This window comes from Rhineura floridana, chromosome 10, assembly GCF_030035675.1.
Source record: "Rhineura floridana isolate rRhiFlo1 chromosome 10, rRhiFlo1.hap2, whole genome shotgun sequence".
Lineage (NCBI taxonomy): Eukaryota > Metazoa > Chordata > Lepidosauria > Squamata > Rhineuridae > Rhineura > Rhineura floridana.
Window position 1 is genome coordinate 55,172,650 of NC_084489.1, and position 14,860 is coordinate 55,187,509.

At 43.1% G+C, this 14,860-nt stretch overlaps 1 protein-coding gene across 1 annotated transcript in view; it reads right to left on the reverse strand.

The window, feature by feature from the left end:
* Window positions 1–530: 530 nt before the first annotated feature.
* CDK14 (cyclin dependent kinase 14) overlaps window positions 531–14,860 on the reverse strand; it is a 571,841-nt gene continuing 557,511 nt past the window's right edge. The window contains exon 15 of the mRNA XM_061586439.1: window positions 531–578. The gene's annotated coding sequence lies outside the window, so the exon portion shown is untranslated. The remainder of the gene's footprint in view (window positions 579–14,860) is intronic.

A 14,860-nucleotide genomic window follows, 5' to 3' on the forward strand; every position in this document is an offset into this window, starting at 1 on the left:
CCTAACTGCTTTTATTTAACAACAAACACAAATATACATTTTTATATCCTATGTTTCTCATTTAGAAGAGGACACAAATGAAAACGGGAAAGGTCAAAAGTCAATGGCGTTTTGCCAGACGTTTGCTCCCTCTGCTACAGTAATATCTATGACACTAGAGGTTTATTTGATAAGCACAGGACAGCAATTGGTCTGTCACCAAACTGAGTAAATGTTGGAGTACATGCAAACATACATTATAGTAATCAGCATTTTCCAACCTGGTGTTCTCCAGATGTTGCTGGACTACAGCTCCCATCATGCCCAGCCATTGGTCATGCTGGCTAGGGCTGATGGGAGCTAAGAGACCAGCAACATTTGGAGGGCAGCAGGTTGGGGAAGGCTGTAGGAAAAGGAAGTTGTGGTGAGGATGGCAGTGAGGGGGAGGTAGATAGGAACAGATCAAGAAACAGATCGAGTAACTGCATCCCAAAATCCTTGTTGAAAGCAGCAATAAAAAAGACGTCAGATTCTTCTGCGGCTCTTCAATCTTTATTTCATCAACATCACAGGTATTTTTTTCTGTTGACAGAAGCACCCTGCAGATTATCAAAGTAGCCAAGGTCAATGACGTGACATAAATGCAAACTAAGCTACAAAAAAGTCCCGCTGGCTCGTGTGAAATTTTTAAACATACTGTCACTGAGTCTCAAAACCACATTTGTCTATGCCTCAGACAGCCTGTTAACATCCCCAGTGATATCTCCTCCTTGTTGACAGTGCAAATATCAGCAAGTTAGACGAGAAATTAAATTATTCCCCCTAGCTAGGCAAATAAAGGCTTTGAGTGAAGGCGTCACCAAACCAAAACAATTAGTCTAGGTTTCAAAAAATGTTTTGTTGATTAAGCCTTATGGTGTATATTGAAAATATTCTGTACTGTATAAAGGTTGCTGTGAAACCATCACTTGGTCCCTGCTGGGTATTTTATTTTATTGTAGCATTTGTGTCTCAATCATACGAAAGAATACCCAGTGCAGCTTACTTCAATAAAATACACATTTATACTGTGAACTTGAGCATTCAAGAAATGCTTAGCCCTCTTCATCCCCTTCCCCACAATCTCTGTCAAGCACAGGAATGTTTTAACTAAACAAAATAACAAGCAGTATTTGCTTGCAATGCTGCCGTCTTGAGCAAATGAAAGTATGTTTTACTGAAATGGATGTGCGTGCTTATTTATTTTAGTACATTTATATCTCACCTTTCTCCATCATAGAACTAAAGGCACCATACATGGGATCTCTAGGCAGTCTTCCATCCAGGCACTGACCAAACATGGACTTGCTTAGCTTCATCAAAGTGGCAGCATGAGGTGTCCTCAGGCCACACCCTTTGCAACCCTACTCTTTCTGTGATGATACTGTGTTCTTGCTACAAACTACTTGTAAATAGCCTATAAAAGTTACTAGCCCGTTTACTGTGTCTGCTGGCAGAGAAAAAGTGGACAGCGTTGTCTATGCTGAATTTCTCTGCTGAGCACGGAGGGATTCCATTCTTCTGGCCGCTCACTTGATTTTTATGCAGGGCACAGAGATGAGATGGAGCATTCCATGTTTCTGCTGCCAGCCTGCTTACTCGCCTGCATGCAGTTCCTTATTCTCCTTGGCTACCAGGCCAATGCTTAAATACTGAAATGTATAACTCATTTTCACAATTCATATGGAAATTGTTTTAGTGCTGTGCAATTAGTTTTCAGAGCTACTGCAGCTCAGGATCTCATCTTAGGCACACTTACTTGAAAGTTAAGTTCCACTGAAATCGATGGGACTACCTTCTGGTAAAATATTTATTTATTTATATGATTTCTTACCCATCCATCATAAGATCACAAGATGGATTGCAACAACAATAGAATATTAAACTGAGAAAAACAGATACTTTGCTCCATTGCATCTTGGCAACAGAGTGTATGGCAATTGGCCCTTTTGGAGAAGCTCACCCAAAAAGTAAAAGTGGTATGTGATCAAAAGAAAAACGGTATATTTGGTTCATTTTATTGTTTTTGTTAATATTGGTGAACGTGGCTGCTCTCCCTCAGCAGCATATGCTCGTATTTGGGCTTCATATGACATGGCATAGGAGTGATGGCTTGGACTCTAAAAATGCTGGATGTCTCCTTGCCTTACCCAAAAAGGACAGCAAGAATTATTTTGATTTGTATGAAACAGCACTTCTGCCTGAATGTACTTCTTTGTTTATATAGCTATACTGCCCATTTTGGCCACATGTTATCAGGAAGGCTAGGAGGGGGAGGGTTACGCATTTGATATATGCTTTATATTTACTTTTTAATTTTGTACTTTTTGAAAATTAGTTCAAAAGCGTGTAAAAACAACAACAATAGAATATACAATTATGAACACAAATAAAACCATTACACATAAAACTTCCACATGAAACAGAACCAGTATAAATTCAGCAAAAGAGATGGGGCCCACAAAATAAAATTGGGGGTAATACAATCACTGTGACTAGTAGCCATTGACAGCCTTATCCTCCATGAATTTTTCAGTTCTCCTTGTAAAGCCACCCAAGCTGGTGACCATCACCACATTTTGTTATAGTGAATTCCATAGTTTTAACTATGCACTGTTTGAGTAAGTGCTTCCTTTCATATGTCCTGAATCTCCCACTGCTATGTTTCACTGGATAACCTTGAATTCTAGTATTATGAGAGGAGAAAATCTCCTTATCCCCTTTCTTCACTCCATGCATAATTTTATAGTTCTCTGTAGAATGTACTTCCCAGTGAGGTCTGCCTGGTGCCTTCATTGGCATATTTTCAGTGCCAGGTAAAGACTTATCTTTTCCTCAGGTTTTTGTACAGACTAAGATAATGTCTGTTATTAATGTGCTGCCAAAGCTTCTTGTGGCTAATATGCAGGTTTTTGTTTTCTAATTTATGGTATAATATATTTATTACATTGTATAATAAGCAACTAACAAGTCATTGTCATCATCCATCTCTATCATGGGCTCTCTTATTCACCTTTATTTTAAGCGGAAAAGCCCAGACTTTCCTCATATAAGAGTTGCTCCGGCGTCTTGATCATTGTGTTTGCATCAGGTGCTCACATATCTTTTCTGATTTTTTTGTAGCTCTACAATATTATTTTTGAGGTGCAGGAATCAGAACTATGCATAGTATTCAGTGTGGTTGTGCAATATATATTTGTACAAAGGGATTATGATATTGACAGTTTTATATTCAATCCCTTTCCTAATTATTGCCAACATGGAGTTCTTTTTTTTCACAGCAGTTGTGTTGTCTCCCAAATGGGTTCGTTGCCTGGTGTGCAGTACAGCCAAAAGACCACACCCAGGTTGAAGGGTCCAACAAGCTTTATTTCATTCTGGCCAGAAGAGGTGCAAGGCGATAATTCGCAAAACAAGCACACCCCTTATGGGGGCGTGCTACACTTTTATACAATGCAAGCAAAAATTCATGTCACATTCTAATTGGCCCCCTAATGCCATCCTGCCACCTTTCCATTGGTTCATCTTCTAACTTATGCATGCCCATCATTTCTTATGCACCCAGCACATTAATTTCTCCACCCATATCTGCATTCCAAGCTAGCCATCACACAACAGCTTCCCAGCACGTATTCTTGCTGATAAGCTTCAGCAGGGCATGTAACTTCTCTTGGCCTTGTAACATTTAGTTTCTCTTCTGTGCATTTTTCTTAAAAACACTGGCTCTTGAGTCATCAATTGCACATTTTCATTGAGCTGTGTTCTTGGTGCAATATGCTTCTCTTCTTTCTATGTCCTTGAATGAATTTTAAAAATATCTCAAGAAACTTCTTCCACAGTCAAAGTTCAATGTTGCCAGCTGACTGATTTAATTTCAATATTGGACACAGCCTTCTTACCTCAAAGCAAAGATGTCGCCCCCACCTTTCTCTTAAATTATTAATAGGAAAATCTCTTGTAATTATTTCTCTTTTTTCCTGTTGTTATGTGCGTTCAAGTTGATTACGACTTATGGCGACCCTATGAATCAGTGACCTCCAAGAGCATCTGTCGTGAACCCCCCTGTTCAGATCTTGTAAGTTCAGGTCTGTGGCTTCCTTTGTGGAATCAACCCATCTCTTGTTTGGCCTTCCTCTTTTTCTACTCCCTTCTGTTTTCCCCAGCATTATTGTCTTTTCTAGTGAATCATATCTTCTCATCATGTGTCCAAAGTATGATAACCTCAGTTTCATCATTCTAGTGATAGTTCTGGTTTAATTTGTTCTAACACCCAATTATTTGTCTTTTTTGCAGTCCATGGTCTACACAAAGCTCTCCTCCAACACCACATTTCAAATGAGTTTATTTTTCTCTTATCCGCTTTTTTCACTGTGCAACTTTCACGTTCATGCATAGAGATTGGGAATACCATGGTCTGAATGATCCTGACTTTAGTGATCAGTGATACCTCTTTGCATTTGAGGACTTTTCTAATTCTCTTTTTTCCTATCAATATATGAATAGTGTGGTCTGAAAAATGTTATATAACTATGCCCTAGAATAATTGAAACAAACATTTATAAAGCCAATCTTCACCATTATGGCCTACTTGTGTGATCTGAAGATTCTAAAAGTTCTGATGTGTTTAAGTGAACCTCTTTTTAAAAAGCAAATCAAATGCCAATAAAACTTTGCTAAACCATTTTGAATCTCATGACCTGATAGTTTCCCCCCCCCGTGAATTTCTTTCCTATCTCCATATTACAACCCACATCTCCTTAAGAAATATAGGCACTCACAGTCTGAGAAGGATTACAAGGCAAAGTTGAGAAGCAAGTTGCACTTTCAGTTGGATTGTATATCATTCATACAATTACTATTAACATGCCACTTTCACAATTGCAATCCATTCACAAAAGAGTCTGGGTTCCCATTTCGCTAAAGTAATAGTTTGTTTAATTATTTATTTATAAAAGTATTTCTATACTGCCCTCTCACAAAACATCAAGGCAGTATACAACAAAATAAAAATATGTAGAAACAATACCAAACAATCATTAGAATGACTGGCTGCTCAAAAACATTGTAAACAGCCGCATAAGCCTATTGACACAAAATAGACTTCAAGAGATGTCTGAAAGTCAAAAGTGAGAATGCCTGCAGGATCTCTGTCAGAAGAGTGATCCACAGCATAGGACTGGTGACACTAAATGCCTGACTTCTGGTTGATGCCATTCGGGCCTCTGTAATATGGAGACCAGTGTTACAGTGATATAAGGGTTCAGGCAGTCCTTAAGGTATCCTGGACCCAAATTATTCAGGGCTTTGTATATCAACACAGCAACCTTGATCCTGGCCCATTAGCATGTGGGCAGCCAGTACAAATGTTTTAGCACAGATGTCACATGCTGTTGGCATTTCTGTCCCTATTAGCAGTCTAGCCACTGCATTCTGCACCAACTGGAGCTTCTGGACCAAGACCCAAGGACAGCCCCACATAGAACCCATTGCAATCCAGTTTCAAGGTGACGAATGCATGGATCAGAGCAGCCAAGTTACCCTGATCAAGATACTGTAGCTTCAGCTGGTGTACCAGATAAAGCTGGTGAAAGGCACTTCTCACCACTGAGATCACTTGGTCCTCTAATGACAAAGATGTATCCAGTTGTACCCCCAAGCTACATACCTGCTCCTTTAGAGGGAGTGCAACTCAATCCAGAACAGGCAACTGGCCTTTCTTCCAGACACAGGGACATCTACCCACAGAGCCTCCATCTTCCCAGTATTCACTCAGTTTATTGGCCCTAGTCCAGTCTTCCACTGCATTAAGACACTGGTACAGAGCTTGCATGGCATCTCCTGATTCAGATGTTATGGAGAAGTAGAACTATGTGTCATCAGCATACTGAGGCACTGTGCTCCAAAACTCCTAACAACCCAGTAGCTTCAAATAGATGTTAAATAGCATTGGAAACAAAATGGTGCCCTGCAGAACCTCATAGCACAAGTGCCAGGGAGTCAAAGAGCACTCCTCCAGTGCTACTCTTTGAACTCCACCAGTGTACCTTTGATACCCGTCCCACACAGTCAATCCAGGAGGATGTCAATGTCAATGAAAAGCTGCTGAGAAATTTGGTAATTGTAACAAGGCCGCACTCTCCCTGTTCCTCTCCTAATATAGGTTATCCATCAGGGCAACCAAGGCTGATTCAGTCCCAAAACCAGGTCTTAATTGAAGTGGATCCAGATCAACAGTGTCATCCAGGAACACTTGCAGTTTTTCCACCAACCCCCTCTCTGCCACCTTTCCCCAAAACTGGGTATTGGCAAATGGCCAGTAGCTGTCACATATCATTGGGTCCAGGGTGGACTTTTTAAGGAGTGGCTGCACCACTGCTCCCTTAAGGACAGCTGACACCTCCCCATCATGCAATGATGCATTTGCAACACCCTGGACCTACTAGGCCATCATGCTCTGGCTAGGAAGGGTAGGGGTCCAGAGGGCAAGTGGTTGGATGCATTGCTGCAAGTATCCCATCTACATCATCATTTGTCTAAGAAACATAGCAAGTCTGATTCAACCTATTCTATTCACGAAGATTTCAATGAATTATTTAAGATAAAGCCAAGAAAATTCACATGCCATTACATTATGATACTGTGGGATGTTCTTTGGTAGCTTATCTGTAAGAATGACTGCAAGACTGTCAGGATGTCCAGCTGCAAACAACTCATGATCAGAGGACAAATGGAAACATTGGAAATTCAGGTAGGACAGGGGTTTGGAATAAGAGTAATTCATAGTTGTGATTCATGGAGTATAGAGCTGCCTATGTTTAACCAAGAGTTTTGTTGACTAGATTCCAACATAAAATGAATTGTTCAGTAGTGCAGAACACATTGTTTTATCACTTTATCTTTTATTTTATGGTTCCATCTGCTATATATGTGCAATGGCACATTCAGGAATCTCCTGTGTGAGGTAAGTGCTATGTTTCCTGTCAGCTGTAATTCTAGTATAACAGATTAGTACAATATATCCTCTAGGATGCACACCTTAACGTGGTGAGGGAGTTTGAGAGTGTTGAAGAAGCTGAGAACAACTAGACCAAGAGGCTAGAGTCCTAGCAGGGGCACCCAAGACGGAATGGTCAAAGCTGAGACACCAGACTAAGGTGCATCCAAACTCAGAGACAGGCAATGGTAAACCACCTCTGAATACGCCTTACCATGAAAACACTATGAACAGAGTATCCAAAATGCAACATGAGATAGTGCTAAAAGATGAGACCCTCAGGTCAGATGGCACTCAGCGAGCTACTGGAGAAGAACAACTGACAAGTACAAGTATCGCTGTGACTAATGACATCACTGGCTCAAAGTCAAATGGAAGCCCAAAGGGTGATGAGAAAGAAGAGTCTGGATTCTCCCCCGTCCCCACTTTCTCCACACCATGCATAATTTTATGCACCTCTGTATCATGTCCTCTCTTAGTCAGCTTTTTTTCTAAACTAGAAAGCACCAAATGTTGTAATCTGACCTCATATCACTTTGGCTGCCCTTTTCTGCACTTTTTCCAGCACCACAATGTGATTTTTAATGAGCTGTTACCAGAACTGTACACAGTATTCCAGGTGTGGTCACACCATAGACTTGTATAAAGGCATGATGATATTGTCACCTTTCTAATCACCCCTAACTATGGCTGTCAGAAAATTCAGAGAGAAATGGGAATGGAAATTGTCAGTGTTCCTTTATTCATCCCATGTCCGAAATGGAAATCACCCTGGTGAATACAATTAGTATTCGTTGTTACTGTTTGCAGTATGCAAACAATACACAATTAATTATGCCCCCTCTCTATTTGCACTGAAATGAAAGGTGTGGAATAACAAAATAATAACATATTAATTATGTAACATACTGCCACAGTGGACAGCAAATGAAGAATGTAATTTTTGTCAGAAGCAAACTGCAGAAGAATGGAAACTGTGCTGCGTGTGATAAACACATGTCAGAACAGAAATCAATGACTTCTTACCTACCCCTAACATTGATTTTAAAACATGGTGGGTGAATGGCATTTCTAAAGGAACATCAGTGCACTTCCTCTGCTTATCAATGTCATAATCCATATACATGGAAGCTCTGTATCTTGGTCACACTTCAAGACAACCAAGAGCTGGGCAGTTCTATAAAAATGGGCTGCAGGAGGAGGGGGGTCTCCAGGCCTATGACTGACCACTATTTCTTTAGCTTTCATCATTCTTCTCCTGCGTTTCTATGCACAAGATAAGCAAAGCAGCAGCGATAAACAAGAATGATAAAAAGTTTCAATTGTTACATTCAAAAGCATTATTAAAAATGCAAAGACTTAAAAAGCTAAACTGAACCAACATCAATAAAAATCAGATGGAAACCTCCTGAATGGCCATGCCCCATCTGCATTTGCCCAGGTGTTCCATTACAGGGGCCATCCTCTGCATTACCTTGCCATCTGAGGTCCAACATCGAGGCACAAGAGAGAAAGCGTTCTCAGTTGTGGCACCTAGATTGTGGAACAGCTGGCCAAGTGAGGTGCACTTGACCTCTTCACTGCCTGCCTTTTGTTGGACAGTGAAGATTATTTAATCCCAGTGAACATTCTCTTAATTTGACCTCCTAGGTGATGTTCTAACTGCTTCTTTTGACTGATCTGTTGTGGATTTATTGTTGGAATATGTGGTTCAACTCCAATTTGTGGGTTGAGGCTGCATGGGGTTAAAAAGGGTAGCTAGAGAGGAGACCTCCTGATTGCTAGGCTAATACCTATCCTTTGATCTCCTGCTGTTTCTCCCTTCCTGCTAGACTGATATGCATAGGATGTTGACCACATCTCCTTCCTTCCTTCTTCTTTCTCTTGAGAGGGAGAGCAGACATATTCTCTTTGACTCTCCCTCTCCTCCAAGCATGAGGGCAAACACTAGGCTTAGTGTTTGTTGTTGTTGTTGTTGTTGTTGTCTTTATTTATACCCCGCCATCCTTCCAAAACTGGAACTCGCGGCTGCTTCCAGATAAAAAAACCCATATAATTAAAACATACAGAGTCTAGATTAAAATAAAATTAAACTAATTCCAATATTAAAACCATTCATACTTATAGCTAAAAGAGAATCAGAAAACCAGTTTAAAAATGGAGGAATTAGGCATTAGCAATGCAGTTCCCATCAAGCCCTATCTTTAGCAGCCGTCAATACCAAAGGCTTGTTGGAATAGAAAGGTCTTTGCTTGACGCCCGAAGGACTGCAAGGAGGGGGTCATTCTTACATCCCTAGAAAGGGAATTCCAAAGCCTAGGGGCAGCCACCGAGAAGGCCCTATCACACGTCCCCACCAGTCGTACTTGAGAGGGTGTGGGTATTGAGAGAAGGGCCTCTCCTGAAGATCTCAGGGCCCGGGCAGGTTCATACAGGGAGATACGGTCTGATAGATAGCCTGGACCTAAGCCGTATAGGGCTTTATAGGTCATCACCAGCACTTTGAATTGTGTTCGGAAACAGACTGGCAACCAGTGGAGCATTTTTAACAGGGGAGTTGTATGGTCCCTGTAACCCCAGTTAACATTCTGGCTGCAGCACGTTGTACCAACTGAAGTTTCCGAACAGTCCTCAGAGGCAGCCCCATGTAGAGCGCGTTACAGTAATCTAAGCGGGTTGTAACTAAGGCATGTGTCACCGTGGCCAAATCAGACGGCTCAAGGAACGGGTGCAGTTGGCGCACTAATCTTAACTGTGCAAAAGCACTCCTAGCCACCGCCGAAAACTTGGATTCCAGGTTTAAAGCTGAGTCCAGGGGCACACCCAAACTGCGAACCTGTGTCTTCAGGGGGAGTGTAACCCCATCCAGCACAGGCTGTATCCCTATTCCCTGATTCGCCTTACGACTGACCAGGAGCACCCCTGTCTTGTCTGGATTAAGCTTCAATTTGTTCGCCCTCATCCAGTCCACCACTGACGCCAGGCACTGGTTTAAAACCAAGACGGCTTCCTTGGAATTAGGTGGAAAGGAGAAATAGAGTTGGGTGTCATCAGCATATTGATGGCACCGAACCCCAAACTCCCGGACAACCTTTCCCAGCAGTTTCATGTAGATGCTAAATAGCATAGGGGACAAAACTGAACCCTGAGGGACCCCGCAGGCCAACGGCCAAGGGGTTGAACAGGAATCCCCCAGCACCACCTTCTGGGTTTGTCCCTCCAGGAAAGAATGGAGCCACTGCAAGACAGTGCCCCCAAATCCCATCCCCGCAAGGCCACCCAGAAGAATACCATGGTCGATGGTATTGAAAGCCGCTGAGAGGTCCAGCAGAATCAATAGGGACACACTCCCCCTGTCCAGTTCTCTGCATAGGTCATCCACCAAGGCGACCAAAGCCGTCTCCATTCCATAACCAGGCCGGAAACCAAACTGAAATGGATCCAACGTTTGCATCTCCAATTTAGCTAGTTAGCTAGATATAGAACTCTTTCCTATCAAGTATGTACCTCCATAATAAAGTAGTTATTTCTTATTTTAAAGCTTAAAGTCTCTGTCTGACTAATTTGCAGGGAAGGTGTAATCTTTAGCAAAGATTCAAACACACAAAGGCTCACTCAGACCCTCCATTCCCAATTTCACTACTCTGCAACATTTATATCATAGATTATTGTATCTATGATTTTATATTGCTGTTGTTTTGTTGTAAGCCATCTTGAGTACACTATGGGGTAGAAAGGCAGGATATAAATTATTTAAATAACTAAGTATATAAATAAAATTCTATGTCCTGTTGACAATGGAGGCTCAGTTGATGAGAACTGGAGACAGGGCCTTCACTGTCTCCTTGAGAGAGGGAGTAGTCCCTAGTAGCCTCAAGGAGGCAATAGTGAGACCTCTTTTAAAGAAACCTTCCCTGGACCCAGATAATTTGAACAACTACAGACCGGTAGCGAATGTCCCCTTTTTGGGCAAGGTTTTGGAGCGGGTGGTTGCTAACCAGCTCCAGGTGCTCTTGGATGAAACCGATTATCTGGATCCGTTTCAATCCGGTTTTAGGCCCGGTTTTGGCACTGAAACAGCCTTGGTCGCCCTGTATGATGACCTTTGTCGGGAGAGGGACAGGGGGAGTGTGACTTTGTTGATTCTCCTTGATCTCTCAGCGGCGTTTGATACCATCGACCATGGTATCCTTCTGGGGAGACTCACGGAGTTGGGAGTTGGGGGTACTGCTTGGCAGTGGTTCCACTCCTACTTTGCGGATCGTCACCAGAAGGTAGTGCTTGGGGAATGACTTCCGGTTGAGCAGCAGCCAGGGTAAGACATGTTCTTACTTTCCTCTGATCCTGCTTCCCCTCTGCCGGTTTTTCTTCTAACTAACTTCACTCCTTGAGCTCTCGTTATAGAGCAGGACTCACCGAAGCTCGGCCAGAGCTTTTAACAAACTCCTACTTCCTTTGAAGGTCCAATTTTTAATCTTCAAGCTCAGATAAGACGTTGGAGTCTCTGCCAACTTCTTTTTGCTTACTCTCAACTGTCTACGCTCGAATTACATTGTGGATCTTCTCCAGCTCTCTCTATCCCTCTGAATAACTTCGCTATCAGAGTTTTTTTTCATGTCTGGTTAAGTCTCCTGCTTCTTTCCAGCCACTCGACAAAGGCACTTCAGGGATTTAAAATGGTTTATACAAGGCAGAAACGTAGAGAACTGGGCTTGCTCGAGGGGGAGGCAAACCCCCAGCAACTCTCGATTACACATTTCTTCCCCCCCAAGCCAAAGTCAAACTCCCTGGGGAGTGAGTCGCTCGAGAGGACTTTAGATCGTCAGCTCCCTAAACAACTGATGAGCGATCTCTCTCACTCTAAAAATTTGGCTGAGGAGCTTTTAGATGCTGGCTTTAATTGTTCGCCTGGGGGTGATGTCCCTATTGAGCTGTTAACTCTCGATTCTCTGCATGAATCACAAGAACTCTCGTCTCCATCTTTAATTACACAATCCTTATGTGGGACGCCTTCCTTGCAAGACATTGCAGACTCACGTCCCCCCCTGCTGGCCAGAGATGACACAATGATGAAGGAATTGGCATCGATTAAAGCCTACATTACTGAGACTAACAGCCTACTGACAACACTGGTCCAGGCTACGGGCTTATTATTAAGCAACAAATCTAGTGACTCTGGCCAACATGCCAGCTCATCTACCTCCTTATGTTCAACCAAACCAGCCTCTAGAAAGGCCTCAAAGGCATATAGCTCCTCCAAGTTGGCTTCAATAAGATAAAAAAAACCCCAAGAACATCAAGAACACCAAATTCAACACAGGCAAGAAAATGAACTTTAAGCCTCTTTTCAAACTCTTAGATCCTCCTTCAAATCCTTCTGCGACAACTCTATGTCATCATGACATTGACAACAAAAAAACTACTTCACGGAAGGCCCCTCCTAGGGCTAACAGTTCCTTTGATCATCAATCCAAAAGTCCCAGGATCACACCTGCAGGGAATGACCTACCCCTGACGTCTACCTCTGCAAGACAACTCTACAAGCCTGAACTACCCAGAATGAGTCCACTCCATTCCACTAAGAATCATCTGCTCTCCCATCATGCCTATAACAGGCAGGAGGAAATTCCCTCTATTCCCAGGACTAAGTCAAAACTCATCTCTACCATACCATTCGATATATCCTCTGGTCCTTCCCCCTGGAACTTAGTGCTGCAACCACGAAAACTTGTTGTCATTTGCCATCAAAAGGATCCCGACACTCGTCCTTCCTTTCCAAGCATTCCTTTCTTAGACTCCTGCTTTAGCCATGCCCTTTGGGCCATCCATCGGACGAGTTATATCAACCATATGACTAACCTTTCCACTCACTCACGATCTTGGAGACTTATTGTCACTTTCCATTCAGAGTATTTGACAAATAGGATATATGATGTAAGAGAGAAACTTCAAAAGCAAGGTATCCTGCTCCATCATTATTTTTTAAACATTTCCCCCCCCCCAGGCCATTAATACTTACTCATTCCATTAACCTAGGATCACCTAGAAACTCACCTTCCAGCTTCAAATCAATCCCCCCCCCTCAAGATCACTTTACTTATGATCAGGGGCAAGATGGAAAAGTTAGCAATCAGCCATCCTCTTGTGTCAAGGTACCACCTGGTTCCCAGTCCATACTCGGTCTTTCTCTCTCCCCCCAAAGGCAGCAGTACCACAAGGATGGATCCTCAGACTCCCAATCCTCCATAAATACCTCTGAGGGTTTCCCTAACGGTGAAGAGGTCATGGCGTCTCGTTCTTTTGCTACGTTGCCCCCTCAGGTCCAACTCGACGTCCTGCTAAGACTTGAACGCTTTAAGGATCATCTGCTGAACATCTTCAGAGAAGGGAATCTTACGGAAGCCCGACGAACAATCGAGACTGACCCTACCCCCATCCATTCTTCACTGTCTGGAGACGCAGTGCAATCCCCGAATTACCAGCCCCTCTCCTATTTCTTACCTACTCTCTATCACACTAAATGGCCATCAGGGGCTCCTCTACCCCCACTTGTTTCCCATAATCTGGATGATCTGGATAACCCGAAATACCCTCCCCAACACGGCTTTTCCGATTCTCCCGATCCAATTCTTACCGTCCCCAATTCTGAGCTGCACCACTGACAACCTAAAGCACACTCTTCTAACTCCCCTCCTTACTGCCCCTTACCCCAGCCTTCCCCCTCCAAATCCGACAAACCAAATGCCTTACTTATTCTCCTTTCATGGAACATAGCCGGTTGGGCATCCAAAAATAAATATCCAGACCTGATAACTTTTCTATCTAATTTTGACTTGATTTTTTTACAAGAAACCTGGGCAGTCGACACAATCACTCTAGAAGACTTCTCTTCCATTGACCTTCCAGCAGCCTTTCCTAAGGGCAAAGGCAGACCCAAGGCAGGGCTGGCCATCCTATACGCAACCTCTTTGGTTGCCACAATCTCTAAACTTCCCTCCTGTGGCTCGATGGCCATGGCCGCTTTATTAGAACTTAACGACCTATCATTTCTACTAATTAACGTTTACATTCCACCTTTTTCGTTAAAGAGAGACGTCTCTGAGGCATGGGAGACCTTGGAGTCCTATATTCTGGACACCGAAGCGCGTTATCCCCACACACCCCTCATCATAATGGGGGATTTTAATGCCAGAATAGGCCCAAACAACTCCACCCTCTTTTCCTCCAATCTCTGGGAAGCCACTGATCTCACTGATCTATGGTCTTCCTATGAATGGCTCTCTAAAGATCAAAAGGCGAACTACGGAGGTACCCGCCTACTGCTCATGGCGGGCTGCTTTAACCTGTCAATTTTGAATGGCCATCGCCAGCTCTATGGCTGTGCCGAATTTACTTTTATTTCGGGCCGAGGCAGCAGCTTGGTTGATTACGCTCTGGTTTCTTCTTCTTTGACCAATGACATTGCCCACTTTACAGTGGGCACCAGATTGGACAGCGACCATCTCCCGCTAATGCTGTCATTCTTAACCCGGGAGCCTGTCCATCTAAAACCCATTTCCACATACCATCATAATTCTATCCAGCCTAGTCAAAGAAGGGTTAAATGGTCTCAGGGCATTTCCACCAGGCTAGCCGCTTTCCTGGAATCCCCTCTGGCCCATGACCTTAAAGAACATGTAATGAAGATTACTGACCCGCAACTTAAACTAGCTGCATATTCTTACCTGGCCCTTGCTCTGGAACCCTTTCTAAAACGTAACTCCCCCCACCATAAGCCACACGGCTCCACCCGCCCTAGCTGCTGGTTTGACACTGAATGTGTTGAAGCCAAGAAAAATCTGAGGAGGA